Here is a 26978-nt window from a genome sequence, read left to right as displayed (position 1 = left end):
CATATTGAGTTGGGTAGAAAGTGTTTGATAAAGCTTGCTCAGTTGGGTTCACTCGATTGAGCGCCGGTCACACCTCCCGAGGTTGGGGCGTGACAAACTTGGTATCAGAGCCTAAGGTTTTGAAGTGTCCTAGGATGTCTCGGAGTCGTGTCTAGTAGAGTCCTTCTAATCGGTGTGTAGTCGACCACATCGAGGATACTTGGGCATTTAGGAATAACACCCTTCTTTGATATTCTGGATCATGCGGCAAGACTTATTACGAAACTATTCCCCCTCTAACTAGTGCATTGTTCTATCTTTCAGTAAATGGCACTTAAGAAGAAAGCGGGAATTGGCCAAAAAGCCAATGCCACCTCAAGAGTGGTTGATGAATCACTGCTTAATACTACGGATGAGGGTAGTCGCCCTGCTATCACCCTACCTGGTTCTTCTATTCCAGAGCAGACTACCCCAGTTCCTACACCTGCGGAGGATACCACTATCCCTCCCATTGATACTCCTGCTCCACCTCCAGCCCCAGCCTCCAGTTTTGGTATTTTTGATGGGGATATTAGGGGATCTATTCAGATGTTGACCCAGCTAGTGGCCTCTCAGGCCTTGAGGTCCAATGTTGTGCCCAGTTCATCCAGCCAGCAAGGGGATTCCACCAGTTCCAGGGTGAATAGATTTCTTCAGTTAGACCCTCTGGTGTTTATGGTTTCCAATCCAGAAGAAGACCCTCAGGATTTTATTGATGAGATGCACAAGACCCTTAGGGTTATGCGTGCAACTGAGACAGAGGGAGTAGAGTTGGTTGCCTACCGTCTAAAAGGGGTGGCCTATTCGTGGTTTGACTTGTGGGAAGATTCTCGTGAGGAGGGGAGCTCCGGTGAGGTGGAGCGAGTTTCCCAATGCCTTTATAGATCATTTCCTGCCTGCTGAGACAAGGGCAGCCCGTGCAGAAGAGTTTGAAAATCTGAAGCAAGGTAGCAAAAGTGTGTGGGAGTACCACATGGACTTTGCTTGCATGTCCAAGTATGTCATTCACATGTTGCCCACAATGGACGCCAGGGACGGTTTGTCCAGGGCCTTAATCCTTTGACTATTAATGAGGCTTCTACAGCTGCCTTGATTTTTGACATGAATTATGGGAAAATGGTAGCATTTGCTTAGGCCACAGAGAACCGTAAACTGAAAAATAGAATGGAGAGAGAGGGTAACAGCAAGGCCCGGTTTACGGGAAACATAGGAGAGTCACTAGGTGGGGGAAGATTAGCTTTCAGGGGAGGATCATCGGGGTCATCCCAGTATGTTGCACAGTCTTCAGCTAGTGCACCGCCATCATGGCCCAGAAAACAGCAGCAGTGGAGTCGTTTTAGGCCCGGTCAGGTCAATAGGGGATCCCACCAACGGGGTCGGTCAGGAGAGAGATCCCAGCAGCAGCAGAGGTCCCCGTGCCCCAGGTGCGGGAAGATGCACTCCGGGATTTGCTACTTGGAGTTACCTATATGCTATGGATGTGGGTTGAGGGGTCATATTTAGAGGCGTTGTCGTGTATCCTACTAGAGAGCGGGTAGGGTCATAGCTCAGCCAGCCAGCCCAGCAGATGCTACATCTTCATCCCCCTCTCCAGCTCGAGGTACCCCAACACCCGCAGGGCATGGTGCAGCTAGGGGTGGTGCACAGAGTTCAGGAGAACCCAGCCGATTCTATATGATGAGTGGTTGCCAGATTGCAGAGGCTTCTCTAGATGTTGTTACAGGTATTCTGACTGTCCAATCTCATGATATGTATGCACTTATTGACCCTGGATCCACCTTGTCCTATGTTACCCCTTTTGTTGCTATGGAATTTGGGATAAAACCGGATCAGCTTCATGAGCCATTTTCAATGTCTACTCCGATTGGTGAGTTAATTACGACCGTCGAGTCTATAGAGGTTGTGTTGTCATGGTGCATGGTAGGGATACCATGGCTGATCTTATTGAATATTGGATGGTCGATTTTGATATAATAATGGGAATGGATTGGCTTTATTCATATTTTACCAAACTTGATTGTCGGACTAGAACTGTGAGGCTTGAATTTCCTAATGAGCCCATTGTTGAATGGAAGGGAGATAATGTAGTGCCAAAAGGTCGGTTTATTGCTTACCTTAAGGACGTGAAGATGATCAAGAAGGGGTGTATCTATCATTTAGTCTGTGTTACGGACACCGGTGCCGAGGCACCTAGCCTTGAGTCCTACCAGTTGTGAATGAATTTCCGGATGTCTTTCTAGATGAGCTCCCTGGGATTCCACCAGATAGGGAGATTGATTTTGGGATCGACGTGATGTCAGGCATGCAGCCTATATCAATTCCACCTTATAGAATGGCACCGGCAGAATTGAAAGAGCTAAAGGAACAATTGAAGGATTTGCTACAAAAGGGTTTCATCTGGCCGAGTGTGTCACCGTGGGGCACACCGGTATTGTTTGTAAAGAAGAAAGATGGTTCGCTACGATGTGTATTGACTACCGGAAACTCAACAAAGTCACAATCAAAAATAAATACCCTCTACCAAGGATAGATGACTTATTTGATCAATTGCAAGGTGCTATGTGTTTCTCAAAAATTGACTTGCAATCCAGATATCATCAATTGAAGATAAGGGAGCAAGCTATTCCAAACACAGCTTTCAGGACTCGGTATGGGCACTTTGAATTTCTGGTGATGTTTTTTGGGCTCACAAATGCCTTGGTAGCTTTCATGGATCTTATGAATCGAGTCTTCAAGCCTTTTCTAGACTCCTTTGTGATAGTGTTCATTGACGATATTCTTGTGTATTCCGGAAGTCGGGAGGACCATGTTGACCATCTCAGGGAAGTTCTGCAGACTCTTCAGCAACATCGACTATATGCAAAAAATATGAAATGTGAATTTTTGCTTGAATATATCGCATTCTTAGGTCATATCATCTCCAGGGAGGGAATTATGGTTGATCCTCAAAATATTGCAGCAGTGAAGAATTGGCCTAGACCTACCACTCTAACAGAGATTTACAGTTTCTTGGGTTTGGCTGGGTACTACAGGAGATTTGTGAAGGGGTTTTCTACTCTTGCCTCTCCATTGACTAAATTGACATAGAAAGCAGTTAAGTTTCAGTGGTCCGATGCTTGTGAAAAGAGCTTCCAAGAATTGAAATCAAGATTGACTACAACACCGGTATTAGCCCTACTAGAGTGTACAGAGGGATTTGTGGTGTATTGCGATGCTTTGAGGATCAGGCTCGGGTGTGTGTTAATGCAGCATGGCAAGGTAATAGCCTACGCTTCTAGGCAACTCAAGAATCATGAAAAGAACTATCCAATCCATGACTTAGAGCTTGCGACAGTGGTGTTTGCGCTAATGATTTGGAGACATTATTTGTATGGGGTCCATGTGGATGTATTTATAGACCACAAGAGCCTTCAATATATTTTCAAGAAGAAGGAGTTGAATATGAGACAGAGAAGATGGTTGGAGTTACTCAAGGACTATGACATTGATATTCTCTATCACCCAGGAAAGGCTAATGTTGTGGCGGATGCTCTTAGTCGAAAATGTATGGGTAGTTTGGCTCATTTGGAGTCATATAAAAGGCCCTTGACCCGGGAGGTTCACCAGTTGGCTAGTTTGGGAGTTCACCTTGCGGACTCTAATGAAGGAGGAGTGATGGTGTAGAATAGGGTTGAATCATCACTTGTGATAGAAGTGAAAGAGAAGCAATTCAACGATCCATTATTAGCACAACTGAAAGAGGGGATTCATAAACACAAGACCACAGCTTTTTCCTTTGGCATGGATGATGGTACCTTACGGTACCAAGGCCGCCTATGTGTTCCGGATATTGACGGTCTTCGGGAAAGGATCATGGCAGAAGCTCACACTTCCAGGTATTCCGTGCACCCAGGTTCTACGAAAATGTAGCATGATCTCAAGGAAGTTTATTGGTGGAGCAACATGAAAAAAGGATGTGGCGGACTTTATGGAAAAATGTCCAAACTGTTAGCAAGTGAAGGCCAAACATCAAAGGCCTGGTGGATTGGCTCAAAGCATAGAAATTCCAATGTGGAAATAGGAGATGATCAACATGGATTTGTGGTAGGGTTACCACGCACTCCGTGCAATTTTGACTCAATTTAGTGATCGTGGATTGACTCACGAAATCAGCGCACTTTTTGCCCGTTAAATCTACCGACACTGTAGAACAGTATGCTCAGTTGTATATCAAAGAAATAGTCAGGTTTCATGGCACTCCGGTCTCAATCATTTTAGATCGAGGGGCTCAGTTCACAGCCAACTTTTGGAAGAAGTTTCAGTAGGGTTTGGGCACGCGGGTAAATCTTAGCACGGCTTTTCACCCTCAGACCGATGGGCAAGTGGAGAGGACTATTCAGATGCTTGAGAACATGTTGCGTGCTTGTGTTCCTGATTTCAAAGGTAGCTGGGATGATCATTTTCCACTCATAGAGTTTGTTACAACAATAGCTTCCATGCTAGTATCCATATGGCACCATTTGAGGCATTGTATGGTAGGAGATATAGGTCTCTCATTGGGTGTTTCGAGGTTGGAGAAGTGGAATTAATAGTGCCGGACCTTATGCATTAGGCCATGGAGAAAGCCAAGATTATTAAAGAGAGGTTGAAAACTGCTCAGAATCGCCAAAAGTCTTATTCGGACGTTCGTCGTAGAGATTTGGAGTTCAAAGAGGATGATTGGGTATTTTTGAAGGTTTCTCCCATGAAGGGTATCATGTGGTTTGGAAATAAAGGAAAATTGAGTCTGAAGTATGTCGGACCGTACAAAATCATTCAGAGGATTGGTCAGGTAGCATACAAGCTCGAGCTGCCACCCAAGATGTCATTGGTACACCCGGTCTTCAATGTGTCTATGTTGAGGAAGGTAGTGGGAGATCCGTCCACTATTGTGCCAGTTGAAACTATTGAGGTTAATGAGGAACTATCATATGAAGAAGTTCCAGTTTCCATTCTTGACAGGCAAGTCCCGAAATTGAGAAATAAGGAAATTGCCTCCGTAAAAGCGGTATGGCAGAATCAGCAGGTTAAGGAAGCCACTTGGGAAGCCGAGGAAGAAATGAGAAAGAAGTACCCACATTTGTTTGAATAGTCATGTAATAGCGTATATGCATTTGGTTCCTATGAACTCTTATCTTTTGATTGGATCTATGTAAATTTGTTTTGTTTTGGTTATATGTTGCCTATGTGGCCATGCTTAGTGTTGTACAAGTTATGGTATGTCTATGGAATGTGTATATGTACACGGCAAATCCGGGGTCCCGATTTCCCCGTCATAAGGACCGTCTCGCGGTTATGTCCCTCGAAGCTCGAAGGCAAGGTCGAGACTCATCCTCGAGGTTCGACATATATCAGTCCAAAGGATATCGCATTCCGACAAATATAGCGAGCTACAGCAGATGAGGGGGGAGTTCTCAAGGCACACGGCTTAACCTGACAAGGTTGGTCCATCTGGACCTATTTTTAAGATGTCACGTCTAGCCATCCTATCTCCATACCTTTATGGTTAACACGTTTTGTACTATAACAGATTCCCCTTCTATATAAAGGGGATCCTCATCACTTTGTAGGCTCGGCTGATGTTGTTCCATTTCTCCACAAGTGCAATAATATCTCTCTCTCTCTCTCTCTCTCTTCTTCATAAATTTGCTCGTTTTCACTGGCCCAAGGCCACTTTAATATTTATTGCTATCTTACTTGTTCTTCATTTTATTTCTTGGCATTGGATAACAAGCCTTATTTAACTATATATTAACTATTATTCCATTCTCGATTTCCCCCTATAGCTCAAACTCGACCCTGACGTCGACCCCGAGGTCCCCCATCGATCAGTCCTATATCCGGGCAGCAGGCCCCTTGGTTTGGTTACTGCCTTATTTTAGCTTGCATTTCATCATTAAACTTCATATTCTTAGCATCAACTCCTCTAAACAATTAGCTCAAGAATAGATCACGTATTTTTAGAATCTCATTTACAAATTTAATTGTTGTTACCATTTTCACGGTAAACAGTATATTCTGTTAGGATATGTTTCTGGGGCTCTCTGACAGGTAGATAGGTCTAGATACAAAGGAAACTCTGGCGAAATTTTTGGAAATTTAGGGAGTTAGCCAAATTTGGAGATGTTGATATGTTTCATATTGTGAAAAGCTGAGGTTGCATAAAGATTGCTAATGAGTGAACCTTGATCCTCATTCGATGACGAATGATCTTAAGTGGGAGAGGATGTAAGGCCCCGTGAAATTTCCACTCAAAAACTTGAAAGATCATAGTACCAAATTAAGAATATGTGTTAGAAATTTGTAAAATTCTTCGCGGCTCACAAACTCGTCGCGGTTCAGACCCTTTTGATCAATCTGTGCATTAAAAAGTTAAGGAATAATGATTTCCAGAAAAGTGCATTTCTGTGGTCTATTATGTGATCGCATAATAGCTATGTGGACCGCATAGTCGTCGTAGAGTCAGACAGTTTGATGGTTAATTTGAGGTCAACTATGTGGCCAATTATGTGATCGCATAATCAATATTCGGGCCGCATAGTCATCGCATAATCAATATTCGGGCCGCATAGTCAGCACATAATCCCCTTGGAATTTTTGTAAGGGGCAGTTCTGTGGTGCATTATGCGACCGTAGAACAGGTATGTGGACCGCATTTCTGTCGGATACCCAGACAGTTTGTTTAGGTTTTTAGGGCCATTTTTGCGGTCCCTTTTGCTGGCCGTATGTCCATTATGTCCATTATGCGATTGCAGATTTCGTCGGGGCTCCTATTTTCTAACTTTTAAAACCCGACCCAATCCCATTAAAAACACCCCATTAGACCCATTTTATGTTATTTTGCTGCAAATAGAGTGAGAGAGGTAGTTCTAAAGAGAGAGGGTGATCTTTATCAAGTCCCCACTCAATCCTTGCCTAAACCCTTGAAGATTATCAAGTAAAGCTGCTAGATCTTCACCCCAAGAGGTAAGAACTTGAGCCCTAGCCTTTGGTTTCGAAATTCACACTAGAATGAGTAATTAGCTTGGGGGTTCATGGGTATAGAAATGGATTTTCTTGCATGCATAAAAGATAATAGGGTATGGGGAGGTTGTCAACTAAAAAGATAGCAATTGGGGTGTAAGATAATGAAAATCTCTCACAAAAGGGTCCTATAATCACAAGGCACACCTAGTTCTTGATAATATGCTCAAATGAGCTAAAATCTTAATCATGTCTCTAATTCTTGGTTCAATTTGTAATTTTCATAAAAGAGATTGAAGTTTCTAAGAGCCCCGGAAATTTTGTAAGAATTAAAAGAAAGCTCTGTTGAGGTATGTATGGCTAAAAACCCCTCTTATTAGAAATTGAACTCCGTTGGTGTATGTGCAAATGTGATAAGACTGAAAACTTGATTGTTATTTCACATGAATTGGTTTTGAAATTTTATATATATATACATGAAAGATGTGCCTCAATATGTGTAATGTACTATTCTAGATATTTAAAGATGTGCGAAGAATATGAATCATGCATTGAAATGCCTAGACTTCACGTCAAGATTAAAACTGAAATTGTTATGCCAACTATGTGAAATCTTACCTATGCTTAAAACTTGAATTGCTTTTGTATGTGCTTGTGGTCCCAAATTGCAAGGTTAACATTGAAAATAGAAATGATGTGATAATTGTGGTCCTAAGTGCCCATGAATTGATATATGTGAAATAAAAGATTGAAACGAGATGATTAATGAGAAAGGAACAACGCCTCGGTAAGGTGGCCTAGTCGATCGGGCCGTGATCGGACATCATGCCGCACACATGGTGGTATTGTCCTGATATTGAATTTCAGAAAAGGAGAATAAGATTGTGATTGAAGTACATGTCTCAAATGAGGCAACCTAGCCGATCGAGTCGTGATCGGACTCCTCTCTAGAAAGCGGTGGTATTGTGAGTGAGGATGGACAGTATGAAGTGCCCTAAACCAAAGCTATGGAAAATATGCGAAAGATTATATGATTCTTTTATTTGATGATGTGGTGTTCGGTTAAAAGCTTTTGATTGTCTCTTGTGATTTCCTTGTTCTTGTATGATAGTTCTTTCTAATAAAATGGTATCTAGTTATACATACTAGTACTATTCCATGGTACTAACGTCGCTTTTGCGGGGGTGCTACATTTTTAAATGAATGGAGGTGGCTCCATAGCGGATAGTGTCGATCACGCGTAGAAGAGTATCCTCCTCTCAAAGCCTTGGTGAGCCCATTTCTCCTTCAAGGGGTTATGTTGTACATCTTTTGTTATAGATATCCACTTTTGAGGTATAGCTGGGGCCTTGTTGTCGGCATAGTCATAATTGTCTTTTGTATCCTTAGAGGCTCCGTAGACGTTTGTGTGGGTTATGTACGGGTGTTGTATGGGTCTATGAACTATGTTGTAAATCTAAACTCTTGTTTCTCTAGATTGTAATTGGATGGAACCTTGGAAACATAACTACGGTTTAAGGTTGAGATATAAAATGAACTATCAATGTTGAATGTACAACCTTTCCTATTGTCTAAATAAACGAAAACATGGTTTCCTTAATCATATTGAGTTGGGTAGAAAGTGTTGGATAAGGCTTGCTCAGTTGGGTTCACTCAATTGAGCGTCGGTCGTGCCTCCCGAGGTTGGGGCGTGATAGGAATGCTCAAGAAAACATCAAAACACCAAAATTACATCGATTCAAGCCTAAGAATTCCAAAAACATCCAAATTTTGCTTTCTATCAAAAAGTCTATCAAACCTCGTCCGAATGACCTAAGATTTTGCACACACATCACAAATGACACAACGGACCTGCTCCAACTTCCAGAATCCCATTCTGACCCCTATATCAAAATCTCACTTATCAACCGGAAAACGCCAAAATTCCAATTTCGCAAATTCCAGCCTAAATCTACTCTGGACCTCCAAAATACATTCCGATCACGCTACCAAGTCCCAAATCACCCAACAGAGTTAACCAAATCATAAAAATTCAAATCTAATATCATATACTAACAAGTCAAAACTTGATCAAACCTTTCAAATTTTAAGCTTCAAATTGATAACTGTTCTTCCAAATCCATTCTGATTACCCTGAAACCAAAACCGACGATTTACATAAGTCACAATACATCATGCGGGGCTAGTCATGCCCAAGAACTGGTGAGCGAAGTGCAAAAGCTCAAAACGACTGGTCGGGTCGTTACACTTACAAACATTATTTATCTACATAGTGTTAGAACATTATCAGGATAAACTTACAAATTGTTTGAACCATGTATCAAATCTCGTATATACAACATCATGGACAAATTGACCCACGAAGTGACTGTGATACATCAAATATTTTTAGTAGTTGCATCGAGATGTAATCATAGTAAATTTTATATTTTAATAACTAATAAATCAATACTTACTTGAGAAATGGTACAACTTCGGGACAATTTAGCAACACATGAAGTGTAGCTGACTTGTACTCCATATCACTCAAACTTCTCTTACTGACATCCTTAGAACATCGGCCTGGTTTATTGAATATGGACATTGGCAGATATAATGGATCATTCACACATTTGACAGTGTGCATATTGGGACTATTCCTAGAACATGGCACGTTACTCTCAAAATAATAAGAACAAAAATAAGCAATTTTCTTTGCAAGATAAGCTTCGCATATAGATCCTTCAATCTTATTCCTCTGCTTAACAAATTGTTTGCATTTGCCAATTGTCCTACACAATGTCATGTTAGCCAAGAACATTCAAATAAAACAGAAAATTACATCAAACTTATAATATTACCTCTCAAAGGGATACATCCATCTGCATTGAACAGGCCCTCCAAGTCGTGCCTCGTGTACAAGGTGGATTGGAAGGTGTTCCATCACATCAAAAAAACCACATAAAAATATCTTTTCCATCTTACTAGAAGTTACACGAATGTTCTGATCTATCCGGAGTAGGCTTTCTTCCCTTAATGTGGTAGAACACAAGTCTTTGAAAAACAAACTAATCTCTATGATGGGTTTCCAGATACTTTCAGGCAAACCAAAAAATGCAATAGGCACTAAGGTCTCCATGAAAACATGACAGTCATAACTTTTCAAATGGCTCAACTTTCCTACCTCCATATCTATTATTTTTCCAAGATTCGACGCATAACCCTCAGGCATCTTTAATTCCGTAACCCAATCACAAATTTGCCGTCTTTCCTCCAAAGTTAATGTGTAACTTGATTTGGGCTTGAACATCTTACCATTGTTTGCTCTCTGCAAGTATAATTCAGGCTGCCTACAATATTCTTGTTAGGCCAATCTAGCCTTCGGGTTATCCTTTGTCTTACCTTTAACATCCATCACTGTGTTGAACAAATTGTCAAAATAATTCTTCTCAATATGCATGACATTAACGCTGTGATGGAGAAGATTATCCTTCCAATAAGGCAACTCCCAAAATATACTCTGTTTCGTCCAATTATGAGTAACACCGTATCCGAGAAATTTATAAGGTGGAGCTTCAGTAACTTTACTGAAGTTCTGGACCCTCTCCCAAATTTCCTTACCTGAAAGTATCGGAGGAGGAGAATCATATTCCATTTTATTCCTTTTGAATGCATTTTTCATCCTTCTAAACTCATGATCACGAGGTAAGAATTGACGATGACAATCAAACCATGATTGCTTTCGGCCATGTTTCAAAGTGAACGCTTTACTATTTTCCATACAGTAAGGACAAGCTAGCTTCCCAATAGTCATCCACCCAGACAACATTCCATACGCAGGAAAATTGTTAATAGTCCACATTAAATTAGCACGCAAATTGAAATTTTGTTTGGTTGATATGTCATATGTTTCAACACCATCACACCACAATTGTTTTAGCTCATCAATCAAAGGTTGCAAATATACATCAATCAAACTTTTCGGATTACATGGACCGGGGATAATACAATTTAAGAATATATATGGACTAGTCATGCATAACTCGGGTGGTAGATTATAAGGTGTAAGAAAGATAGGCCAACATGAATATGGTGTCGCAGATACAGTAAAAGGCGTGAAGCCATCCGCACACAGACCTAACTGAATGTTACTTAGTTCACTAGCAAAATCTAGATATGTCCTATCAAAGTGCTTCCAAGCTTCTCCATCTGATGGATGACACATAACATCAAGTGGTCTTCTATTTTCAAAGTTCCATCTCATGTGAGGAGTAGAACTCATCGACGCATATAACCTCTTTAACGTTGGTATAAGAGGTAAATAATGCATCGCCTTGATAGCGACCATATTTCCGCTAGAAAGCCTCTTGAAACTAGACTTTTTGCAAAATTTACAACTGTTTAAAGTTGCATCATCTTTATAATATAACATGCAACCATCTTCACAACAATCAATTCTCATTGACAAAAGTCCTAAGTTAGAAACCAATCTCTTTGCCTTATAGAAATCACCAGGTAACTTGATATTTGGGTCAACTAGTTCACTCATAAGGTCAATGAAAGAGTCCATGGTTGCTTGAGAAATATTCCAATTAGATTTTATACTCAGTAATCTAACTGCAACAGACAGCTGGGAGTGCGGACTTCCTTTACGTAGTGGACGACTAGCTTCCTCTAATTGTTCATAAAAACATTTTACGTCATCAATAGGAGTTTGTTCAACATTTTCATTGGGCTCACCCCCGAAGTGCATCCCAAAAGCATCCGTAACCATATCATGAATTCTAGAATCACGATTTGTATTCTCCACCGACCTACTACTTTCACCAACAACCATGTTATGAAATATCCCACGGCTACCATTGATCTCTCCATGATTAGTCCACACAAAGTAATTCTCTATAAACGCCTTCCTATAAAGATGAAGCTTAACTACCTCCGGTATTTCAAACTTCATATAGTCACACCTGACACAAGGGGACCTAATTACTCCTTCACTTTGGTATGGTGGAAGTGACATTGCATGTCTAACAAAGTCATCAACCCCTTCTACAAAATCCTCCCGCAATCCCCGCCGATTAGGATAATTCCTATTGTACTTCCAAGTACGATGTTCCATGTATACAAATAAAACAAGAACTAATTAATTTAGTTAATTCATATCATAATCTTTTTTTAGTTAATTCATATCCTAAAAGGTCCAATTCATAAAAGATCAATTCATAAACCAAAAGTTAAATTCATAAACTAAAAGTTCAACTACAAATCCTAAAAATTCACTTCATATCCTAAAATTTCAATTTATAAACTAAAAGTTCAATTCATAAACTAAAAGTTCAATTCATATCCAAAAAGTTCAGTTCATAAACTAAAAATTCAATTCATATCCAAAATATCCAATTCATAAACTAAAAGTTCAACTACAAATCCTAATAGTTCATTTTATATCCTAAAATTTTAATTTATAAACTAAAAGTTCAATTCATAAACTAAAAGTTCAATTCATATCCAAAAACTTCAATTCATAAACTAAAATTCAATTCATATCCAAAAGATCCAATTCATAAACTAAAAATTCAACTACAAATCCTAAAAGTTCACTTCATATCCTAAAATTTCAATTTATAAACTAAAAGTTCAATTCATAAACTAAAAGTTCAACTACAAATCCTAAAAGTTCACTTCATAAACTCAAAGTTCAACTACAAATCCTAAAAGTTCACTTCATATCCTAAATTTCAATTTATAAACTAAAAGTTCACTTCATATCCTAAAATTTCAATTAATAAACTAAAAGTTCAATTCATAAATTAAAAGTTCAATTCATAAACTAAAAGTTCACTTCATATACTAAAATTTCAATTTATAAACTAAAAGTTCAATTCATAAACTAAAAGTTCAACTACAAATCCTAAACCCTACATTCTAACTAAACTATTCAAGACTATACAAAGTATAATTCCAATCTTACTAAACTATTCAAGACTAATTAAACTAATTAGTTAATAAAATTAATAAACAAAACTAAACCCTAGTCCTCAATAAAATACAATGTTCAACTAATTGAAATAACAATTACAAATAACAAAGAAATGGGTTGTAATTCAAACCTAAAATTTTTAGGTGGAGAAGGAGTGGGGCAGCAGTCCTAAACGCAGTGGTAGCGGCAGCTCCGATGACGGAGACGGCGACGGGCGGTGGCTACACGGGGTAGGGAACGGGATTTGTGTGAGGGAAATAGAGAAGGGGAAGGGAAGGTATTGAGGGAGGAGTTAGGGAAATTTTGGGGAAGATAATAAGAGAAATGGGGGGAAAACCCGTATTGCATTCTGTTTTTCAGAATTACCGACCAACATTGGTCGATAATTTGGTCGGTACATTATGTATTGACCGTTTGACCAAATACCGACCAACTTTGGTCGGTTTTTTTTTTTAAAAAAATCCGTTTTAAATTTTTAACATATTATAAGCTATAAAAAAAATTATTACAAACTATAAAAAATGTCATATGTACTATAAATATTTATTTTATTTAACTACAACGATTTTAAGTAATTATAAACTATAAGCATAATCTTTACAAAAATTATATTAACTAGATAATTACTTCTAATAGATTATAATAGCATCTATATAAGTAAATTTTCAAGTTATATTTAAGTATATGAGTAATTTCACACACACAAATAAACTACATTGTAATTGATGATCAATCTTATACATTATTACATACGTACGAATAATTAATCGATTGATAAACCAATATAATATTATTCTATTTTAGGTCGAGACGTTTTATTTTTTATATTAATCGATATAGGTCAAAACGTTTTGTTTTTAATATTCATCGATGCATCTAAATAAGATATAAGTTGATGAATCAATTTACAAGTCTATCAATCCCTAAAAAAATCCGACCATGTGTTCCTAGCGCTTCATGTTCTTATATATATATACAGCTATCAAAGTATATATATATATATATATATATATATATATATATATATATATATATATATATATATATACACACACAAACACACTCACACAACCACTTCATTGTAATACTTTAACTACATATATAGCATGTTATAGTATATGTTACTGTATTCATTAGTTGTATTATAACAGAGTTAATGGATTACATTCATTCATCACTAATAATGCATGACATAGATTAATCGATATAGGCCGAGACGTTTTTTTTTACTATTAATAGATATAGGTCAGACGTTTTGTTTTTAATATTCAACGATGCATCTGAGTAAGTTATAAGTAGATGAATCAATTTCCAAACAGATATATTTGATGATAAATTATATATACTAATTAGGATCTTCACAAGTCTATCAATCCCTAAAAGAACCCGAGGCACAAAACTCAGTAAGGAAGGGAAGGCGTGAAACTCGAAAGGCCTGTGCTAAAACCTCACCACAGAGTGAAGCCAATGTGCTTCCTCGAAGGTCGAGTGCACATTTGCTAACCTAGTTCCCTCAGCTCTGAAGAAGTCGACCCCAGCCGAGGCACGATTGCTTGGTGCATATGATCTCGGGTTTCGAGTATCCCTCGAAGTACCTCCAACGAAAAAAGAAGGCGACAGCAGAGGATAAACCGCCTCTCCAAAACTAGAAATCACGAGTGCGGCAGGCTTAATCAATACTTCCACTCTGGGCCTCCGGCCCAGGTTCGCTTTGGCCCGAGCGCCATCGCCCTACAAAGGCATCTCTTGCTTATTGTTATCATTCTTTAGCCCAGAAGCTAGCGATCCTTCTTCCCCCCCCCCCCCCAAAGGGGACATGGCCTAGCCTCGGAAGGCTCCTAGATGCCTATAATAATAGGGTTAGCATGTAGAAATAGAAAGTTCTTTTTCAACTAAAAGAAGGGAACAGATCGCACGACACATACCGTGGTATTTTGCCTCCCACCTATCCTTAGATAAAGCTCGCCACTTACGCTCATTGTAAGTCGAGTGGGTCGCCAACTTTCGAACCCAATCCGACAGATAGGGAACCTCGCCCAGCATCCATGAAATCGCTGCAGAAAAAGAAAAGAAGGCACACTTACAGAACACCCCTTCGCCATAATTGAAGAACTGTGAAGGCACGAGTGTACCACTCACGTGTATAATTCCATTCCTTAGGGAATGGCATAAACTCTACGGGGATAATATCTACAGTTCGTACTCAGACGAATTGACTCATCCACTCCTGACCCATGTCTTCTTCATCATCGACAATGAAAGTCATGGTCGACCGGCATCGTAAGGCTAGCAGACCTCGATGATGAAAGGGCCAATATAGTCTGATAAGATGGCTAAGCGTAAATTCAAGCCCTACCTTCTCCGCAAAGAACCTTACCATCAACACTATCCGCCAAAATGATCAGTGAATCTGGGCCAAGGTAACTCGATACTTTCGATAGAAGTCAAGCACAATCCTATAAAGGGGGCCCAGCGGGAAAGGATACGTGAACACATTCAGAAAACCCTCCGCACAATCCATAACACTCTCATTCGGGGAAGGTACCTGCAGTACTACCTTTTTCCCCCATCCACAGTCTTTCCTCACCGACCCAAGGTGTCCCTTCCTATCAAAGAAGTAAATTTCAAGGTATGCTCCCATTGATCCTGAGCATCGGGACACTTTTCTGACGAAAAGTCCCCTCTCGAAGCAAAATACCTTGAGCTAACAAGGCGAGAACCGGAGGCGAAACCCTTTCCTCTCTGCCAAATGGGTCCTGATGTAGCAGTCATGACTATAGCAAAATCGGAGAACTGGAGCGGGAATTTAGGCGAAAGCATCAATACTAAAATAATGAAAGGCCTAACGCAGGAAAAAAGGGTAACTTCTCATAATGGTGGAATCTCCAAAAGGGCGGAAGCAGCCCTATATAGGGAAAAAGTGGCAACGATCCGCCTGCCCCAAAGGCCTATTAAAATGTTGGCCGAAACCACTTTGGGAAGATGTTCCGGCGGAGTCGCCTCGGTCACTTTACAGCCGTGTTTCCCACTTGACAAGCGTTGTGTGACGTTTCGGGGTCGGAGACCCCCGCACCAAACAAGTCCCGAGGTGCTACCCGACCTCGAGGACCTTCATCAAAAAGAAGAATGGCTCTAAGAAGCCATTAATATCACTACCAGTCCCGAGGTAGTACCCGACCTCGAGGACCTCCATCAAAAAGAAGAAAGGCTCCAAGAAGCCATTAATATCACTACCAGTCCCGAGGTGGTACCCGACCTCGAGGACCTCCATCAAAAAGAAGAAAGGCTCCAAGATGCCATTAATACCACTACCAGTCCCGAGGTGGTACCCGACCTCGAGGACCTCCATCAAAAAGAAGTTAGGCTCTAGGAAGCCTTTGGCATCACCACCAGTCCCGAGATGGTACCCGACCTCGAGGACCCCCTCCAAAAAGAAGAAAGGCTCCAAGAAGCTATTAATATCACTACAAGTCCTGAAATGGTATCCGATCTCGAGGACCTCCATCAAAAAGAAGTGAGGCTCCAAGAAGCCTCTAGCATCATCGCTAGACCCGAGATGGTACCCGATCTCGGGGATCTCTCCAATGGGCCATATACGTCATTATAAGACTCGAGATGGTACCCAATTTCGAAGGCTCCTCTCAAGGAAAAATAAGAACTTAAAACTCCACGCATATGGGCTTGGCCTCGGGGTACCATCTAAACTCGGGCAGTCCCTCATCCGGGATCTATCTACAACGCCTTATGGCTATATACACTAAGTTCAAGACAAGTTTCTAGACAGCCTGAGTTAACCCTCACTCGAGGACTACTCTCGAAAGCCTAAAGGCAGTCTCCATTCTCGAGCTTCCGAGTTAATACCCCCTCGAAGATTATCGCAGGGTCTAAAGGCTAAGTCTTGATTTGGGGGTTCGAAGCCCTACTCTCATTCAACTCTAAGTCAGGGTCCCGACGACCCGAGTTTATCGGTCCAACCCAGGCTCGATATTTGCACCAACCGATGGGGTCATGCACTTAGATTCTACACAAGCATAGATAAAGGTAAAATAGCATGCATTAGAGAAAAATGTTAATTCATAAACATTCGATTAAAAAAGCCCACAAGGGGTCCTTACACAGAAACAAAGAAGCAAAAAGGTACACATATGGTAAAAGCTTATAGCCTAGCCTATTCTTGAGGATGCATCCTCGGTGGCAGTATCTTCGAGCGCCATCTCCCCGGGAGTCTCATCTCGGTCTTGCAGAATGATATCTCCGAGGGCGAAGATGAAGAAGTGGAAAGTGGTGGAGAAGAGCAAAGTGACGCAGAAGAAGCAGAAAGGAACAAAGAAATGGCTGGGTGAAAAATCTGGCTAGTATGGATTTCGCTAGTGCTACTATTGTAAAGCCACTTCTTGGGACATTGCCCCAGTGTGGAATGCAATAGTTAGCAGATAGTACCACCTCACTCCACGGAAAGAAAAAGGAGTGAGGCGCCGCACCGGGTAATCGGGGGAGGTGAGCAGCGGTGTATAGTCCAAACTCCCTCGTGAGCAACGGTGTAAAGTCCAAATATTTTCCTGAGTCGGGAGAAATCGGTCCTATATCTCCTCGTCTTGGGCCAACGATGATAGTAGTAATAATAATAACAACAACAACAACAACAACAAGTTGGTATAGTCTCGCTCGATAGGGAAGAGCCCCGGAAAAAAACCATGGCATAACTAATGAGAACGCCACTAGACACCTTTGAGGCCACGGGCCTCAAACATGGGAAATGACAGCGGATGAGGATGGAAAGAAGAAATGGGAGAAAGGTTGATTGAAGAACACTTGAACAAAAAGTTGGTTCCAGGAAGCCCCCATTTATAGGAGGGGCAGCAGCGTAACCAACGGCGCCATTATTGTCATTGAAAGACGTAATAGCAGGCACATTTAATGCATCCTTGGGAGTTGAAGCGACGGCGACATTACTGCTTTGAAGAAGAAGAAACGGTAATGCTTTAAATGATTCTGGTAAGTTGAAATGACGGGACATCTCGGTTGTCACGGAGGCTTGCGCCATCAGTATGATGTCATTGCGGGAAATTTGGAAAGATGGTTATCAAGGTCGTTTCTTATCGTCCAACTCTAAGAAACGCGGGGACTATCTGTATACGGTAAAATTAGAGGGTCTAATTTCCCATCGTTATAACGCCTCGAAGGCTCGAAATCACGGTCGAGTTTCATCCTTCGAGGGCCATCGACGCTCGACCTTGGGGCAGTATGAGGCTGATGGTTACGGGAAGAAAATGGGGGGTTCCCAAGGCGTGAAACTAGAGCCGACAAAATCTGTCAGGCTAGTCTGAGCCCGTATCGTGGCATTAGTTAGGTGTCCCATCTCCATATTTTTGTAATAAATGCATTTGTACTATATTGGGATTCCCCTTCTTATATAAAGGGGATCCTTGTTATTTTGTAAACATCTGTTGCTCCATACTAAATATACTAGAACATTCTCTCTGCTCTTTAACACATTCTCTTGATTTCGTTATCTTATTTATCGCCCATATTTATTGTGTTCTACTTAGTGTTCATCATTTATTGCTTATTATTGGCCATAAAGAGCCGTCTTTGATTTGTTTATAATTATTATTCACTATCGACCGCCTTCGATAGCTCCCAACCGAGCTTCAGACTCGACCCCGAGGCCCTCGAATAGGCGAGCTCGAGGCCCTGATTGACAGCGATTCGGTTTGATTAACACCTCGTACTTAAGCTCTTATTTCGTTTCTAAGTCTTTCACATAGCATCAACTGCCTAACAACTAGCATAAAAATAGATCACGTATTTTTAGAACCACTAAATCAAATTTAATTGTTAGTACCATTTTCACGGTAAACAAAAATATTTTAAATAATAATATAACTATTAAAAAATTTTAACTGGGTCCCACGTTACCGACCAAAGTTGGTCGGTAATGTGAAATTTTCTTTGACTAAACAAGTCTGACCAGCTCGTCAACTTGTTGACCACTTTACCGACCAACTTTGGTCGCTTTTTTGGACCGTCCAATTTTGGTCGCTAAATTTTGGTTGCTAATTTCCGGATTTCTAGTAGTGACATACAAATAAATTAGAAAAAATATTACGTGTATTTATATGAAATTTTGAAAGACAATTCAAACAAATTCAAATGGGGACTAGGTTCTTGAAGTCAAACTCATAAAAAAGAAAAACTACTGCTTAAAAATGAAAAATAAAAAAAAATATGTAAAGAACATTTAAACGGGGAAAGGTGGTGCGAGTTTGCAGCAGGGGTGGGGCGCAGCGGAACAGGTTAAAAATAGAAAATTTTGATATGCAGGGTGGGGCAAGGCAAGGCGAGGGCGAGTTGAAATCGTCATATGTTAAGGTTAAATCCGCACCGCACCGCACCGCACAGTTCAATCCCTAAAAGTAGATGAAATGTATTCGAGATGGGTCTAGACACCACTGTCATCAAAATATCCTAAAGAAGGGGTATACATAGATCGGGTTAGTTCGGTTTTTATCAAAACCAAACCAAACCAACGATAACGATTTGGATTAATTAGTTAGGTTTTCTCGGGTTTTTTGTTACTTACATATATTTCAATCTTACTTTGTTAAATATTTGATAAGTATATATCTATTTAGTAAAAATATAAAAAATTAACAAAAAAATTATCGATTAAAATATTCTTATGGGAGAATTCTATTAGTAACACATAATAATTATTTTTTTAGTCGTCTGGCAATAATTTTTTGATATACACTTTCAGGTTAACCAAATTTAGTAATTAAACATAAAAATCAATATGATACTTAAATATTAATAACCACTTCACATTCGAAAAAGATATAAGAATTTAATATATCTTAACATATGATATGAATATGGAAGGACAAAGAGATAGACGCATTTCAATAACACTTGATAAGAAAGTGATCATACAACCCATCATTTAAGGTCAATAAGATGAAGCACTTCATATTCTATTAAAATTTATATCCCACAAGAGAATCCCAAATATTTCTAGACATTCTTTAAAGAAAATTTTATATAAAATCTTAAAATATATACATATATGTCGGGCTGGTTCGGATTTTTTTACTCACTACCAAATCAAATCAAACCAAACCAAATCGGATCTTTTAATTGATTTGATTTGACTTTTCGATTTGATGTGATTTTTCGGTTCGGTTTGTACACCCTATCCTAAAGTATAGTCCAAACATATTTGGGAATTCCTGAATATTTTATAGATGCCAACACTTGCCTTTGCCGTTCGCCAGAGCGGAGGTGACTTCAAGTTGATACAACTTTTTACAATGCAATGCCTCCACATTCAGATTAATTTATTGAAGCACAAGAACAAAGATGCACAACGTTTAATACTTTTTTCGTCACATTAAAAATAATTAAACTTTATCTTTTATAATAATAAAGTCATCGCTCACTAGTAAGAACTATTTTTTGCCATATTAAATTAACTGAATTTTGCACACCATATATAACTAAAAAGTCACTAAACTTTACCTACTATAATATCGTATCCCTGCACCTTGAGTAAAGATTTGTAACTTTATTGTCATAGTAATCAAAGTTCAATTACTCTCATAAACTCACCTACCTTAAAATCCTCATGTTTCCAGTACTCCTTCCCCCACTCCACCCACCCACCCCAACCCTTCCCCCTCCATGACTCTAATTTCTTCAAGAAGTTAATTGTTTTTCCCGAAATTAACACAAAACTTAAAGGAACTAATGTTACTTTACCTTTTCATATAAGAACAAAGTTGAAATTTGAGCTCGATAACTAAAAAGAAAATATTGTACTTTTTTTATTGAAAAAGAAAGTATCTTTTCTATAACATGAAAAGAAATTGCTCATTTTGTTAAAAGAAAGAAAATACTTTTTCTACTTCATGAAAAGAAAATAGTTAGTTTGTTGAAATGAAAGAAAATACTTTTTCTACATCGTGAAAAGAAAGTATTTGTTTTGTTGAAATGAAAGAAAATATTTTTTTTACATCATGAAAAGAAAGTACCTATTTTATTGAAAAAAATACTTAATTTGTTGAAATGAAGAAAATACTCTTTCTACATCATGAAAAGAAAATTCTCGTTTAATTGAAATGAAAGAAAAAATATTTAATTGAAATGAAAGAAAATATTTTTTCTACATCATGAAAAAATAGTACTCATTTTGTTGAACTGAAAGAAAATACTTTTTCTACATCATGAAAAGAAAATTCTCGTTTTATTGAATAAAAGAAAATATTTTTTCTACATCATGAAAAAATAGTACTCATTTTGTTGAACTGAAAGAAAATACTTTTTCTACATCATGAAAGGAAAAGGTACTCGTTTTGTTGAAAAAAATTCTTTTTCTATTTCAGGAAAAGAAAATACTTAGTTTGTTGAAATGAAAATATTTTTTCTACATCATGAAAAGAAAATACTCGCTTTGTTGAAATAAAAGAAAATACTTTTTCCACATTATTAAAAAAAGTACTCATTTTCTTGAAATAAAAGAAAATACTTTTTTCTACATAATGAAAAGAAAGTATTCGTTTTGTTGGAAGAAAATATATTTTTTTAATTTCAGGAAAAGAAAATACTTAGTTTGTTGAAATGAAAGAAAAGATTGTTTCTACAATATAAAAAATACCTATTTTGTTCAAATGAAAGAAATACCATTTCTACATTATGCAAAAAAAAAAATTCATTTTGTTGAAATAAAAAAGTACTCTATTTACAACATGAAAAGAAAGTACTCTTAATAATATTTTTAGTGGTGGGCGAGGTTGGGGTGAGTGGGGTGTGGTCGGGGTGGGGGGGCAAGAGTTTGGGTGGTTGGGGGTGGATGGGGTAGGGGTGGGATGGATGGGGTGGATTGTGAGGATGGGGAATAGGGTGAAGAAGATTGAAAAAGAGTTTGGAAAATATTTTTCCTTCTTTTGATAAGAAAAATATTTTCTTTTAATTGGAGAAAAATGAGTTCATAAGAAAACATTTTAAGCCAACCAAACAAGAAAAAATTGAAAAATATTTTCGTCCGTACCAAACACACCCTTAGTGACTATTACGGGCTCCGAGAAGAGAGCCTCTTTTATTATTCTCTTCTCCTGTTCTATGCTCGAACCTCCTTATATTTCAATAAATTAATAAATAATTAAGCATGCATGGTAGGAAATACTTATTTATATAATTTATTTATATTTTGTGCAAAAATCAAAATTCGGTTTAAAAAGTGGATTCCATTCTCCCTCGTTATTAACGGCATCACCTGGGACTGTAACGCTCGTCACTCTAAAGCATATATACCAGAAATTATATTCATAGAGAAGAAGAAGGATAAGGGAGTTGTAATGGAAACACGAAATGCTTCATCCAAATATGACTTTGTTAAGGTCTTTGATCAGTTTCTCTGCTTGCTACTTATTCTGCAAAATTACTTAATTTTGAAGTTTCTTTTTCTCTATTAACCTTTTTTCAGGTGAAGGTATGGCTAGGTGATAATGACGATCATTACTATGTTCTCTCCAGATTTTTGCTCAGCAGAATGTTAATGGTCACTAAGGTCCACTGTAGTCCTTTTATTTTTATTTTATTTTTTCCCCATTTTGGTTATCTTTTGCTTTCTTCATTTATTACTTCTCAACGTTGGTATACTGTTAGTTTGTTGAATCATGTTTTGCATTATTCCTTCTAAAGAAAGTAATCAATCAGAAAGTACGTTTTTTCGAGATTATATCTTGAAATATTACCATTCAGCGGGGATTGGTAACCAATATTCTGGGATCTTTTTCCTCAAGACACGCATGTTTTTACTGGTGTTAGTGTAATTGGTTTGTCTAGAAATATACATGCATGCACATATATTTTTCCACCACGTGGTGTCATTACTTGTCGGCCTGCTTCTATTCCTTCTCCGAGCAATGGTTATGAAAGAAATAAGAGAGAAGAGGGTATTAACAACAACTGGTTATATTATGGAACAACTCACGATGTTTATATCTAACTATTATGTGCCCTTGCATCTAGAATTATGTTGGCCTCAACAATAAATGTCCCAACTCTACCATATATTTTGTTTAATTTCTTCTGGAACGATCACAATTACTTTTAACTTTTTCTTTTTGCTTATGGATCCACCTCCAAAATCAATGCGTACATAATCTCAGCATTCAAATGTGTATTCTCTTGAAGAATCTCATTTTTCAATAATTCAATGAATAAGAATCTCATTTTTCAATAATTCAATCATTCATTTTTATCAATTTAATATTAGCCAGATTAGTCAACATTTACCTCTTTCCTTGTAACAACAATATCTTATTTGTAACAAGTGGCCGGTTAAACTTCCAGTTTGTTGTGTATTGTCAACAATCTCTAACATAAGGCATCTAGATGATATCTTGAACACTTAGGGGTCGTTTGGTTGGAATACGGATTATGCCGGTATAAGTTATGTTGGGATAAGTTATGCTGGGATTAGTTATGTTGAGATTATTGTTTATTCACTGTTTGGCATGTTGTATTAAAAATGACAATTGCATAATTTCTAGCCCAAGGTGTAAATTTATACTGATGCTAATTACCCCACCTTCTATAAGGTATAAATTATCCTGATGTTAAAATTAACACCGGAATAACTTATACCTGATTTGTTAACTAAACATAATATTAAGGTGGTATTAAATTTTTATACCACTTCTATACCTTCTTATACTTCATACCAAACGACCCCTTATATATCTTGGACCTTTGACAAAAATAGACGCATCAAGATTCCATATGTGTTATGTCTCCATACAATTTCTTTCAAATAAAATAAATTTTCATGTACTGATTCTTGGATGCCCGTTATGGTAGAATAATAACGTGGGCTTCTCATATTTTACATGTGTGATACATGGTCTTTCTATTTCTTAAAGTAAAGCTCTATGAATAGCAATGCCTATTATGTGGCTTGGCATTTCAAAAGTGGAGGCTGAATAAAGCATTTAATCCTGGTTTAGGTCCATTAGGTTTCAAATCTTGTCATTGGCGCGTGGTAGAACGGAAGTAGCTCTAAAGGCTCGTAGCCTAGAGGTCACGGGCTCACATCCTTTCTTCGTCATGTTTTGCCAAACTATCTTGGGGTTTGACTCTTTTAACTAGTACTCCCCTGTTTTAATTTAGATAAAATAGTTTGACTTGTCACAAACTTTTAAAAAAAAAAACTTTTTGAAACAAGTGGTGCGAAAAGGTTTAGAGGCAAAAGCTTAGTGAGTCCATGATATATATTTGTGATATAAAAGCTTTCATTAAAGGTAAAGTGGGTAGAATGAAAAGTTTAAAGTTAAATTATTTCTAAATATAGATTATAGAAATGTGTCATTCTTTTTGGAACGGACTAATAAAGAAAGTGCGTCATCTAAATTGAAACAGAGGGAGTAGTACTTATTAAATCCTAATTTATATTTATATTTGTATTTATATATTTATGTAGTAATATATAGATATATGAAGATAAATTTTAAAAATATCTATATATTTAAATATTTTTTTGGTAAGTAAATATATTTATTTTACATTTCCAAAATTTTACAAAGAGCGGGATTTTTTTTGGTTGCTTGAATAATAACTATTCAATTAAAATGAAATAAAACAAGTATGATATGCAATTTGGTTACTATTTCGAATCCAAAATTTCTTTTTTACCAATTTGGAACTCAAATTGGTAAGAAAAGAGGTATAGAAGGCTTAAAAGCAGAGGTTGGTCCATAATTTCAAGTGGATGAGTACACTTACATTTGACGGGTTTAACTAGACTCTTTTACCATGAACCCACTATCTTTTTGAAATTATAGGCTCAAAATTATATATATATTGAAATTTTAGTGATTTTCACTTATATATCTATACTTCGCCCCAAAAAAAGACCGTCTGAAGTGGGATTTGAACCGCCAATTTCACTTATAGAGGTGCACCCAATAACTATTGCATCATAGGAGTATTTGAGTATGTGTGCACACACATATATTTAAGTAATTTTAAAAAACTATTCCTTCCGTTTCAATTTATGTGAACTCATTTGACTGGGCACGGAGTTTAAGAAAAGAGAGAAGACTTTTGATCTTGTGGTGTAAAATGAGGCACATATATTTTGCGTGGCTATAAATCATTATGTAAAGGTAAATTGTTTCCAAATAAGGAAAAGAGACATTCTTTTTGGCACAGACTAAAAAGGAAATAAGTTCACATAAATTGAAACGGAGGAAATATTACATTTTTATACATGATTTAGGGAGAGGAGCATGGGTTCACGTGAACCCATATCCCTTGCCCTAAATACGCCCTACTTAGAAGGAAGATAATAAAGTCATGTGATTGGGTCTTCCAAAAGCAAATGACGATCCTTTTTTAGTTATCTGATTGAATGACAAGCAACAAAGGATGAAAAACATGAACGGACGCCTCACTTTTCACGTTGAAACACATACTGTTAATGATGTACATAATGAGTATTCTTATATGTACATACAAAATGCATATGCATACACATACTGCTCTCATGACATAAGTTTTCCAAGTTGATTATCTACTCTGTTGCCCAACAAAACATGAACACAACAATTTTCTTATTACACAAAAAATAAGATGATTTTAGCATGCTGCACTTAAAATTAGATCATTTTGGACTGTTAAGTGCCCCGTCCCTTGTTAGTCTTCATGGTCGCTTGAATTCCTGAAATGAATGGCCTTACTACCTTATCCTTTTCTCCTATAACTTCATATTATGAAATTTGGAGCTAATATGCACTTCTGCATGTTTACAGATACCAAATCATGTGGCGGTTAAAAATGCACTTGATCTTAGAAAGCTTCTTGTTGACAACAGCCTTCTTGATGTGTATGAAGCTCTAACTTATATCTTCTTCTCAATTCAATGTTTTATATACTTTATCTGTAAAACTAATTGCTTGCCGGTTCTTGTGCAGCTCCCAGGCAGATTTAGAGGCAAACTTGTTTAAGGTATCCCATCTTTTTTGTTTCCGTTTCTCGTTTTCGATGCTCAAGTAACGTCTGTATGATTGCTTCTCTCATTCCATCTTTTTTGCTTGAGATGTGACTTTTTCCTTGGTGACTTCGCTATTGCAAATGCAATATGCACATGCCTCTCATTTTTCTAAAATGTTGGATGTGGTCTTTTCGCTCTTTGTGTTGGTTATCCTCAGGAGAGTCTCTTTCATCTTCCTGATAATTTGACTTTGCTATTCATTATGATGAAACAAGATATAAAACTCCTGTCCATCCATTTAAACTTCTCCCCCCCCCCCCCATGCCGGCAACTTTAGCTAATAATGACTCAATGAGTGAGCAGTATTGTTTCATGATTACCTCCAATGCTAGGCATTTTAGGGAATTTGTTGTTAAAATTTATTTTGTTGGCATCTTTGACTGGAAATGCATGCAGTTAGAACCTTTAAATCACAGGAGATCTTCTGATGAGGTTCAAGTTTAAGCTGAGATTGCTAAATGTCGTTAGGCATTTAATGGTCCTTTGAACCGGTGTTAAATAACCATGTTTGACACAAAAACTTCTCTGTCTCTAATTAAAAAGCTTTTAAAGTGTCCTAATTATGCATGATCTTGCAATCTGACAAAGGAAACATGTTACTGTGTTTAGAAACTCCTTTGAACTTTAACTAATAATGACTCGAAGAGTAACCAATATTGCTTCATGATTTCCTCCTATGCTACGACATTTTAAGAATCTTGTTTTCGAAAATTTGTTTTGTTGCTTGGAAATGCAGTTAGAACGGTTAAATCAGAGAACTTCTGATTGGATCAAGTTAAGCTGAGATTGCTCAATGTCTTTAGGCATTTAATGGTCCTTTCAAGTGGTAAGGCATTTAATGGTCCTTTCAAGTGGTGTTGAATAATCGCATTTGACAAAAAAAAACTCCACGTATCTAATTTAAAAGCTTTTAAAGTGTCAAAAATGTGCATGATCTTGCAATCCGACAAAGGAAACATGTTATTCTGG

The 26978-nt window shown here is 37.9% G+C and overlaps 1 pseudogene; it reads left to right on the top strand.

The window, feature by feature from the left end:
* The first annotated feature begins 306 nt into the window (after nt 1–306).
* The window catches only part of LOC142165937 (uncharacterized), a 41195-nt pseudogene continuing 14523 nt past the window's right edge, over nt 307–26978 (top strand).

Source organism: Nicotiana tabacum, chromosome 11 (assembly GCF_000715075.1).
Source record: "Nicotiana tabacum cultivar K326 chromosome 11, ASM71507v2, whole genome shotgun sequence".
Lineage (NCBI taxonomy): Eukaryota > Viridiplantae > Streptophyta > Magnoliopsida > Solanales > Solanaceae > Nicotiana > Nicotiana tabacum.
The sequence above is the reverse complement of the archived record's forward strand: the minus strand, read 5'-3'. Positions and strand labels throughout refer to the sequence as shown.